Source organism: Urocitellus parryii, chromosome 9 (genome assembly GCF_045843805.1).
Source record: "Urocitellus parryii isolate mUroPar1 chromosome 9, mUroPar1.hap1, whole genome shotgun sequence".
Classification (NCBI taxonomy): domain Eukaryota; kingdom Metazoa; phylum Chordata; class Mammalia; order Rodentia; family Sciuridae; genus Urocitellus; species Urocitellus parryii.
Genome location: NC_135539.1, coordinates 74,273,386 through 74,285,635, shown reverse-complemented (window position 1 = coordinate 74,285,635; position 12,250 = coordinate 74,273,386).

The following is a 12,250-nucleotide window of genomic DNA, read 5'->3' as shown; positions in this document are numbered from 1 at the left end:
ATATTCATACAGGGCTGGGATTGTGGCTCAGCGGTAGAGCGCTCACCTAGCACGTGCGAGGCCCTGGGTTTGATCCTCAGCACCACATAAAAATAAAATAAAGATATTGTGTCCAACTACAACTAAAAAATAAATATTAAAAAATAAATAAATAAAATAAAAACATATTCATACTGATCATTTCTTCATTTAACTTGGTAAATCTGATTTAAGGGGGACATTCTGGCTAGTCATGTGATCTACCTAGCTTAATTGATAATCTAAAATTTTTGAATCAATTTTTAATTGATCTTGATTCAGGTCTTTGAAGCCACATCTGGTTCTATATGTGAACTATAACACTTAATTACTGGATCAGAATTTAGTGGCTATTTAAAGCACCATCTTATTGGCTGGGTATATTGGCTCACCCAATCTTTATACTAAATAACGTAAGCAAACTTGTGTATCGAGAGCTGTGGCATTTAATTTCTGAGGAACTCTCCTTATCTTAAGATATGCTGAAGCAGATGCTAAATCACATTTATAAGTAAGACCAGCTCTTTAATTTGCAAAGCCCAGTACAGAAAGAAAATATGAGATTCCCTGTTCAAATTATGAAGAATTTCAACATCAGAGCATTAAACCAAGTTCAAGCCACTTCTTAAGTAATCAGGCCCCATGGGACAGCCTGGGCCACATGTCCATAAATCCAATGGTGGATAGGGCCTAAAGTGAATCAGTTCTCACACTAATCAACTGAGAGAAGATGTATGTCCATTTCTGGGTGGCAGTGTTGCCACTATCTCTACTACTATTCTTTTAAACACGAAGTAATCCAAATTATAAGAGAACACCTCCCCAAAAGATAAAATGAGCTAAAACAGTCAAAAAAGTCAGACACAGATGGTCCAGATGCTGAAATTATCAGAGGCTTTGTAATTAATAAGTAAAAGGATCTAAGGCTGGGGATGTAACTCAATGGTAGAGCACTTGTCTAGCATGCACAAGGTTCTGGTTTTGATCTTCAGCACCACAAGGTGGGGGGGAGAAGGTTAAAGAATCTAGTGAAGAAGATGAACAACATGTCGGATGGAAAAATTTAGAGAACTCTAAAGAAGAAGAGTTAAATGAAATACTCGAAATGAAAATGAGCATTTTTATGGACGGAATTGTGTCTCCCTGGATTTGTTTGTTGAAGCCCTAGTTTCCAACGTTACTGTATTTGGGAATAGGATCTGTGTCAATAGGGAAATGTTTGGATAAAGTAGGTAACATGTAACCATATTCTTAGATATGAGGGATTCTGTAAATAGGCTTATTAGCAGAATGGATGTAGCACAGGAAAGAACTGGTGAGCTTGAAGGTGGATCAATGGAAACATTTTTACCCAGAAACATGGAGTGAAAAATAAAAGACAAAACTATATAAAAAAAAGAACAAACAAAACCCCAAAACCCCCCTAAAACATTCTAAAAGTGGTGGGATATTATAAACTTATCATGTAAGAGCAAGAGGAAGACACATGAAAAGATTTCCCTCAAATAAATGAAGACAACAAACCACAGATCCAAGAAGCTCACCGAGCCCTGAGGAAAACAATACAAATAACCGCAAGCCTGGGCACACCATCGATGGTCAAATGGCTGAAAATCAGCAATAAAGGAGGAAATTTTGAAAAATATTAAATATTTCCTTAGGGAGACACCTTGTGAGCCAGAGGCAATAGAGAGGCATCTTTAAAATACTGAAAGAGAAAGAAAATCAGCTTAGAGTCCTCATTGAAATAATATATAATATATAACCAGTGAAAATATCTTTCACAATCAGATGATAGAATCTATCAACCACACACTGTCAGTAGAGAAAATGTTAGATTCTTCCAGTGGAAGGAGTATCAGACAGAAATTTTGATCTACACATAGAAATGGAAATAAATTGGCAAATACGGAAAACATTTTTTTCTCCTTTTTAATCTCTTTGAAAGATAGTCTGCTCTCTAAAGTAAAAGAGTTAAATGTCATAAAGATGGAGTTCAGTTCACTGTGAACAGAACAGTCCAGACTGAGGACCTCCTTACCCTCTTTATTAACCAAATAAGCAGTTCAGCCATGAGTTAAGGACTTTGAATTGAGTCAAGTTAATGAAGAACTTTGGGTCCGTATGACTGTTTTACAACAATTGTATTTAGAAAATAATTAATTTGCTTTTCTCTTTTACCCTTCTGAAACCACAGTCTTTACCTTTGTTGGTCCAGAGCAGCTACTTGTTTTGTGGGGAGCAAGGCACATTATAGGAAAAATGTGAAGAAAAGACTAAAGCTGCTGAAGATCATTCTAGAACATGCATTAACCCCACATTTTTAACATTTCTAAGCCAGAAGCATCCTGAAGCCTACGGTGTGTCATAGTTTTAGAGGAAAAGCTCTTTTTTTCTTTCTTTCTTAGGTTTACGTAAAGTAATGGTGAATTGCTGTGACCTGCATGGCCACTAATTTAGAAACCGGTGAGGGGCTATGGGAGATTAAGAAGGTAAAAAAAAAAAATGTACAGAGAGAAAGATGGGACCAGTGGGACACCATCCTCTGATGGAGGAACAGTGATCCAGAGCTGGCTCAGTACATTTATTATATAGGTTTTATCATTAAAAGGGTTTATGTGAGAAAGTTTCTTCAAAGCAGGTAGGCTTGGAGGTCTAAGCACCTGCAAGCAATTATAATTACTACCTGTGCTCATAATTCTCTATCCCCAGCAGCTGGTGTCTGAACTCAAGGTCATGACTGATAGTCCCATGCCTTGCATAGAACCTCCTTAAGCAGGGAATCACCTTAGCAATGGGGGAATCTTGACCTACACCTTTACACAGGAAGTTCCCAGCACAAGTGCAGCCTCCTGCCTGTGGGGCAGAGACCGTGATCCAAGTTACTGCTCTCCACAGTGAATCTTATAATCGATAATGTATTTCATGAAATATAGTAATTGCTTCTGATATTTGAAGTAATATTGAAGTTGTTCTTGGTTTTGTTTTGTTTTGTGGTGCTGGGGATAGGACCTAGGGCCTTATACATGCTAAGCAAATGCTTTACCACTGTGCCACACCCCGAGTCCTAAAGTCTTTAACTGAGAGATACTCTACTGAGCTAAGTTCTGACAAATGCATACACCTATATTTCTATCAAGTCAGAGAAAATTTTCCAAGAAAGATCCTTGATATTCCTTTTTTAACCAATTTCCATACTATGCCCTGTCCCAGCCAAGCATTGTTCTGATTTCTTTTGTCATGAATTCATTTTGTCAGTTCTAAAATCATATATGTAGACTCATACAGTATGTGATCTTTTATCCCTGGTTTCTTTGACTCAGCATTGCTTCTGAGGTTCATCTTGTTACGTACACCAATAGTTTGTTCCTCTTGGTTGCTGAGTTCTATTCCATTATACAAATACATAATTCGTTCATTTTCTCCTGTTGATGGACATTTGGGTTATTTCCAATTTTGGTAATTATGAAAAATTGACAAATATGCGTGTGTATTTAAATTTCTCTGAAAATTTTTATAAGAGAATTTCTGAGTCATATGGTAAAATTATATTCAAAATAGTGTTTCTTTTTCCAGTGCTTTGGTAGAACCTAGGACCTCATTTATGGTAGGCAGAGGCTCCACCACTGAGCTACATCCCCAGCTCAAAATAGGATTTTGAAGCAAAATGCTCCAGAGACTTTTGGCCATACTTTCAAAGCATTGTTATTAGTGCTCCTCTAGCATATCAGATGTCAGGTTTGGTGACTAACCCTTAGAATTTTACACATGAGGTAGAAACAGCAGTAAGAAGGGGGAAGGTCTGTCTGTTTCTTAGCCCAGGAGACGGGGGAGAAGATTGGTAGGAGGCAGGTAAGTGATCAGGCCAGTTATAGCCACATTGTCCCAGGGCTGCAGTGTGTGCTAGAGGGAGAGAAAGGGCTGAGCTGAGCCACACTCTTTGTTCTTCTATATCGTAGGAACCCAGAAAATAACTTCGAGTCTGACTGTGTTGCTTTCTAGAGGAATTGACTGTAGTGGGGTGAGGTGTCCCTCTGGAAGCAGCAAGATAACTCAGCAGGGTTGCCAGTAGCCCAGAACTATAGGGACTGAGATCAGGATGGGTTAGTGAGGCAGTGCTCAGCCCCAGATAGTCAGGCTACAGTTTACAAGAGAGGCAGGCTCTAGTTGAGATTCCCAGCCAGCAATCAGTACCTGGGTCTGAGGAAAGCCAAGGTGTCAGCTTTCCCACCACCCCAAGGTCTCACCAGCCATTCTCCTCCCCACTTGCCACTTGCCTCCACATCAACTAGAAACCATCATAGGGCAATAAGTAGAGGGAGGGGGAGGGTATTTGAGTAACTGAACATTTTTATTAAAAAGAGGCTGAAGGATGCCTACAGGGGTTGTTTAAATTGGGTAGGGCATTTTGTTTTCCTGCCAACTATTGGGTGAAGGTTGATTTGTTTTTGATTAAATAAAGAAGGTACAATTTCTGTGTGCATCTGAAAGGTTGTGTGTCTGTTACCATCAGGCAGGCTGGGCGTCAATAACAAGCAGCCCCCAAATACTTGTGGCTTACAATGGCACGTTTGTTTTGTATTTGAGTGACATTGTATCAAAATTTAGTTAAGACTGTGCTCCATAAGTCTTCCCACTATGACAGGCTGATGGAGAAACTTAGGTACAAATTTGCTGGCCATCAAGGCACGGGAAAAGAACAAGAGAGGTTCATGTGCTGTCTCTGAAGCTTCAGCTGGTGGTAGTGCACACACTTGTCACATTTATTGGCCAAAGCAAATCAATGACCATTTCTGAACTCAAGAGAGTGGTGAATAGTATTTTCCTCCCCAAAAGGGCACTGATTTATTTGTGAAAAATTGTACCCATTTAGAGATAGAGTGTCTCTTTCTAGCTAATTTATTCCCTAATATTGTTGTCTTACAGGATTCATTGGAGCTATAGCAAATGGTTTGTTAGTTAAAAATAAGTCATCCTGAGATATTTGGGGAGGGGAACTATTGAAGAGGAAAAGAAAAGACTGTGAATGCCAAAGAGGTTGTTTATGGAGCACAAATACCAGATGATTCTCCCAAGGAGAGTGAGCAGGCGCTGGCCTGGCAGGAAGCATATTTTAAAGTCAAAACTCTCCATCTCTGATTCGGAAGCCCTGGTTGATCAGGTGCTCTCAACCGAAGCTTTCCACCCCATGCCTTATCCCCTGTTCACTTCATTAGTTTCCAGGTCGATTATTAACTCAGAATTTGAGTTAAAGTCCTACCTCAAGGTTTTTATTCCCCTCTTCTTTGGGTACCTACTGTGGGGGTCCCTTCAGCCAGGGGCAGCCAGGGACTGTAGGGAGGGATAATGGAAGTATCCTGATTGGTCAGACCCTGCAGGAGGGGTTTCACTTCCCTCTGGCTCCAGTGTGCCTAGATGCCCCATCAGGTAGGAGCCTGCAGATCTGAGGGTGCTCATTTAATTCCTGGCACGGGTGTCCATCCCAAGTTCTGTTCCAACGTCCTGTGGGTCTGCAGAGGGAGCCCAGGATTCTTTCTTGGTGACCCCTGGAGGGAAGGCATGCCTGTCCATGGTCTCAGTTAGCCATCTCTCGCCAGTGGGCACCTGAGGATGTATGGATCTCATTCTTTCACATCTACCCGAGGGAAACTCTGGGGACCGTCTGAAGCTCTGTCTTGCCTTTCCAACTTCTGGTCTGTAGGACTTGTATTCATTCAGGAACTCCCTTGAATTCTGTGGCTCCTCAGTTTGATGGGGGTACTGTGTATCCAAACCTACCTTTCCTCTACAAATCACAGAGCAGCCAGAAGATGGAGACTCCTTTTCTCTTCCTTGACAACAAGCACATTGAGGATGTGGGTGGGAAGGAAACCTGTTTTCCTGGTTGTCTCCTATTTCCTGCCTCTTGGATCTCACATCTGGTGCGGTGTTCTTGGAATCCAGCAGGTCAATGTCTACTGATTTTATTCTGTGTATCTGAGTGTAGGCTGTTGCGGGGCGACAGTGTGTACTGTGTGGTGCCTTAGATTCTTACTCTGCCAAAATGGAATAGTTTACAAAGCATCTGATCACACCAGCTATAGAGCTTTTTGCAGGTTTTCCCAAGGGAGTGGTGTTAAATATTTGCAAAATAAATATGTGAAGAACCTAGAATTTAAAGGTCCTAACAATGTTTTGACACATGGTGTACATGGACTGGAAGCCCCTCTCACCTAGGTTTATCTGGGCATGTCTGATAACCTAAGGGGGACTAACTGCATTTTTTAAAGAAGTGAGACTGGAAGAGAAGAAAAAGGAGGGTATCTGTCTCAGAGATCATTCCATTGGTCTAATTCTCTGGCCCTATGTCATATACATAGAAAAACTAGAGGCAAAAGCTGAGGCTGTAGGCTTTGGAGGATAAGCTGGTCTTTGGATCAGGGTAACATGACTAGAGACAGAAGAGAGGGGAAAAATATCAATTAGGTTCTTCATAAGATTGATGAGCCAGGAAGGAAACTACCATGTGAGGGATGCACAGTTCCATGGAACTACTGGGATTTTCTCTGATTTCCTACTTTGAATCTTAAGTGACACATAGGCGAATATAGCGCTTGATAATTTTGTTACCTTGTGGTCAAAGATTTCTTCTTATCTCCACTGTCACATTGGTAGGATAGATCCAAAGGTACGATCCTCACTGTCATAGGAGAGGACTTGTGTTTGGCATCTTGCTTCCTGAAGGGGAAGTGGAAATTATATGAGCGTGAAAGTCTCAGCAGACTTCTCATTCCCTACTTAGCCAGAAAACACCATCTCGTAGGAATAGTTCCAAGTGAACCAACATTTCTGGAAAGTCTTCAGAGATGTTGCAAATTGACTGCCGTCATTCCTTGAAGATGAGTAAGGGAGCCGGCAAATTTAAAGAGACCTGGTGCCATTCTATCTTACAGACTTACCTCCTGGAGGGGGAACTATTCAGGAGTCGACCTGGAGCAGAAAACCTGCCATTACATGAATCTGTTATGATGTTGAATGTTGATTCTTGATCCTATTTTTAATTGAAAATATTTTTATGCTAGTATGACTGGAAAAGCAGATATTTTTAGGGGGAAGTATAGGTTTATATCTAATATCAGTAGGGATGTGATTGCTAATTTTTCCCTAACAAGGGCAAAAATCACAGTGGGAATGGGTGTAAATTTCTGGCACGAGTACAGTCCAGGGGTACGCAGTCACAGCATAGCACCTCCGTAAAAACAGGTGTCCAGGTGCCTTTGATTTTGTGTCCCTGTTAAACTTGGCAGGTGGCTTCTTGCCACCGGTGGTTCTAGAAAGACCAAGGGCCTGTCAGTGAGAAGAGATGATGAGGGGGAAGGGCACACCCATCCTCTTCAAGGACACACCTTGGAGGCCCTTTTTGCTCACCTCTCCTTGTCCAGAACTTAGTCACAGGGTCACACTTATCTGCAAAGGAGCTAGCAGATGTTACTGTCAGCTGAGGGAGGGAGGAATTCTCTAAACCATAGGACTATTATTGCCAATGGAAGAAGGGAAGAATGGGTTCAGGGGACGGTGGCAATCTCTGTCACAATGATTTCTGTGCCACAGTTGTAATTTCCTAGTCTGATTGTCCAACACCTCAGCTGTGCCCGGGTCTTGTAATGACACTTGCATTGTCTTTGAACTGCGTTGCATCTTCTAGCATGTCTTGTAATTATTTGTTGGAAGCTGTTCAACGAGGTTCTGGGTGAGAGGAACTGAGTGAAGCAGGTCATTGGGGTGAGGCTTTATGTGTGTCTGTCTGACAGTGTTTGCTGTTTCTATAGCCACAGGTGTCGGAGGCTAAAGCTTCCTCTAGTGTCCTCGTCTTTGTCTCTCCTGTTATTTCCCCTGAGACAATTTCTTAAATAGGAACTGAGACATGAGTTCCTGGTGGCAAGAGGTGTGGCAAGGGGAAGTCTTCTCTGGTCTCTATTAGGTGGCAGCCTCTTAGTGAGCCTGCACCCCTGGTCTGTCTCCCGGAGCTTCTCAGCACCTCCTCTCTTAGGTGACATGAGGGGGAGCGGCAGGAGTTGTGCATTTCTTTTTCCTGCATGGGAGACAGAGCAGTCTGGCACTGGGTGTTTCCCTTCCCTAGGTTGGTGAGGCCCTGATAAAATCCATGTTGGGCAGAAAAATACTTTTCCTCAAGGGCAGGTCTTGTTAAGAGAATAGAAGACCTCATTGCATACAAAGGCACATTAAAAAGATAGTGTACCATGACCCAGCGGGGCTCATCCCAGCAACGCAGGGTTGTTTCAAAATACAGAAATCAATAACCAAAATTCATCAATAGGCTTAAAGAAGATAATCACATGATCATCTCAATAGATGCAGAAAAAGCATTTGACAAAGCACAGCATCCATTCGTGTTCAAAATACCAGAAAAACTAGGGATAGTAGGAACATACCTCAACATTGTAAAAGCTATATATGCTAAACCCAAGGTCATCATCATTCCAAATGGAGAAAAATTGGAAGAATTCCCCCTAAAAACTGGAACAGGAATGCCCTCTTTCACCACTTCTGTTCAATATAGTCCTTGACACTCCAGTCAGAGCAATTACACAGAAGAAATTAAAAGGGCTACCAATAGGGAAAGAAGAACTCAATCCCTATTTGCTGATGACATGATTCTATAGTCAAAAGATCCAACAACCTTCACCAAAAACTTCTAGAACTCATAAATGAATTCAACAAAGTAGCAGGATATAAAATTAAAACCCATAAATCAATTGCATTCCTATGCATCAGTAATGAATCAACTGAAAGAGAAATTAGGACAACTATCCGATTCACAATAGCTTCAAAGAAAATAAAATATTTTTGAGTCAATCTAATTAAAAGGTGAAAGATCTCTACAATGGAAACTACAGAACACTAAAGAAAGAAATTGAAGAAGACCTTAGAAGATGAAAAGACCTCCCAGGTTCTTGGATAGGCAAAATTAATATTGTCAAAATGTCCATACTACCAGAAGCACTATACAGATTTAATGGAATTCCTATTACGGTTTTTTTAAAAAATAGAAATAAAGCAAGCAGTCATGAAATTTATTTGGAAAAATAAGACCCCAGAATAGCCAAAGCAATCCTTAACAAGAAAAGTAAAGCAGGAGGCATCACAATACCAGATCTTAGATTATACTACAGAATTATAATAACAAAAATGACATGGTATTGGCACCAAAATAGACATGAAGACCAATGGTACAGAATAGAAGACAAAGAGACAAACCCACATAAATACAGTTATCTCATAGTAGACAAAGGTGCCATAAACATATATTGGAGAAAAGATTGCCTTTTCAACAAATAGTGCTGGGGAAAATGGAAATCGATATGAAATACAATGAAATTGGACCCCTATCTCTCACCCTGCACAAAACTCAACTCAAGGTGGATCAAGGACGAAGGCATTAGACCTTGTGCCTAATAGAAAAAAAAAAAAGTTGGCCCAAATCTCCATCATGTTGGCTTAAGAACCAAATTGTTCAACAAGACTCCTAAAAGCGCAAGAAGTAAAATCCCCAGCACCACGTAAAAATAAACAAAGATATTGTGTCCATGTATAACTAAAAAAAATTAAAAAAAAAAAAAGAATCAGGCCGGATGTGGTGGTGCACAGTGGCACACGCCAGGAATCCTAGCGGCTCAGGAGGCTAAGACAGGGGGATTGTGAGTTCAAAGCCAGCCTCAGCAAAAGCGAGGCAGTAAGGGCTGGGGTTGTGGTTCAGTGGTAAAGCACTTTCCAAGCATGTGTGAGGCACTGGGTTTGATTCTCAGCACTGCATATAAATAAATGAATAAAATAAGGGTTTATCAACATCTAGAAATATATATATTTTTAAAAGTGAGGCACTAAGCAACTCAGTGAGACCCTGTCTTTAAATAAAATACAAATTAGGGCTGAGGAGGTGGCTCAGTGGTTGCGTGCCCCTGAGTTCAATTCCTTGGGTACCCACCACACCCACCAAAAAAATCAAGAATCAATAAATGGGATTGTATCAAACTATAAAGCTTCTTTACAGCAAGGGAAACAATCAAGAACATGAATAGAGAGAGCCTACAGAACGGGAGAAAATCTTTGCCACCTGCACCTCAGATACAGTGTTAATCTCCAGGATATATAAAGAACTCAAAAAACCTAAATAACCCAATCTATAAATGGGCAAAGGAACTGAACAGACAGTTCACAGAAGAAGAAATATGAATAGTTAACAAATATATGAAAAAATGTTCAGTATCACTAGCAATTAGAAAAATGCAAATTAAAATTACACTGAGATTTTATCTCACTCCAGTCAGAATGGCAATGTAGCTCAGTGGTAGAACACGTGCATAGCGCATGTCAGGCACTGGGTTTGATCCTCAGCTCCACATAAAAATTATTTTAAAAAGCTATCATGTCCATCTACAACTAAAAAAAATTGGTTAAAGAATATAAGTAACAATAAAAAATGTTGGTGAAAATGTGGAGAAAGAGGTACACTCATACATTGTTGATGGGACTACAAATTGGTGCAACCACTATGGAAAGCAGTATGGACATTTCTCAAAAAACTTGGAATGGAACCACCATTTGACCCAGTTATACCACTCCTTGGCATATACCCAAAGGACTTAAAATCAGCACACTATAGCAATGCAGTCACATCAATGTACATAGTAGCTCAATTAACAATAGCTAAGCTATAGAACCAACCTAAACACCCTTCAATACATGAATGGATAAAGAAAATGTGGTACATATACACAATGGAATATTACTCAGCCACAAAGAAGAATTAAATTATGGCATTTGCCAGTAAGTGGATGGAACTGGAGGCTATCATGCTAAGTGAAATAAGCCAATTCCAAAAACCAAAGGCCAAATGTTCGTTCTGATATGTGGATGCTGACTTACAAATAGTGGGTGGTGGGGGTGGGAGGGAGGAGTGGAGGCTTACTGGACTGGACAAGGGGGTGGGGAGGTGGGGGATGGGAAAAGGAAAGACAGTAGAATGAATTGGACATTGTCACGAGTTGTCTGTGGGCTGCGTGTGGATTATGTTGCGAATAGTAGACTAATGAGGAGACAAGTCTGGCATTGGGAACCTCCCTGGCACCCCCACTGGCATGGGTAGCCTGATGCAGGTGAACTTCCCCCTTAAGCTCTGCCAGAGATCCCACACAGCACCTGAAATGGGTGTGACCTGCCAAGATGTCCATCAACCTGCTAACAGCAAGACACCACGAAGCAAGACTCCACCCTTGAAACCTTATCCCTGCCTTTGATGTCCCCAATATAAATAAAGCTTCATTTTGCTAAAGTACGGAAGCTTGATCTGTCTGATTGCCTTGCCCGTCCTGTCCTCGCTTTTAAAGATATTTTCTGTGTCCTGTGGTTCTTTTGCTGTTCTATTTTTCTTTTCTTTCTCAGCCAGCCCATTCCCCCAGGGGAACCCATTTCTATCACCTATGTGGGTCATGTGTGAGAGGACATGACTTTCCTGTGTTCATATATGAATACATGACCAGTGTTAACGCCACATCATGTACAACCACAGGATGGGAAGTTATACTCCACGTATGTATGACGTGTCAAAATACATTGTACTGTGATGTAAAACTAAAAAGAACAAATTAAAAAAATCTTAGAAAAAGGAATGCAAAAACCATAAAAAATTGTCCATTGAATGGTATAAATAAATAAATAAATAAATAAATAAATAAATAAATAAATAAATAAATGGTAAACATTTAAAAAAGAGAATGGATTGCCCATTTCAAAATGGTTCTTTCCTTTCTCTCACTGAAAAGTGTGTGTGTGGAGGGGTGCAGATTCCTCTGATCTTCACCATGAGGAGCTCAAGCATCTGTGAGAGGCTGGGGCCCAGGGACCACGCTCCCCTGGGGCTCTCAGTGTGGAGGAGGCCATGCCAAGCCTCTAACAGCCATCCCTTAAGTTCCCATTTCCTAACACACACGGCGTTTGAAAAATGGTGACAGCAGCCTGTCTTTCGCCAATCAGGGGCAGAGATTTGCCCTGTGACCTCACTTCATGTACAGATCTAAGATCATGTGTTGATTTTCAGTTTATGCAGGTTTTCAACTCACAACAAATTAAGTTGACTGTGGGGAATACATGTTGAGGCGCCCCCTCTGAAAGTACTGACAGCACTTTATCATTTAGCTGAGAGAACATGAGCAACCAATGACCTAAATCAACT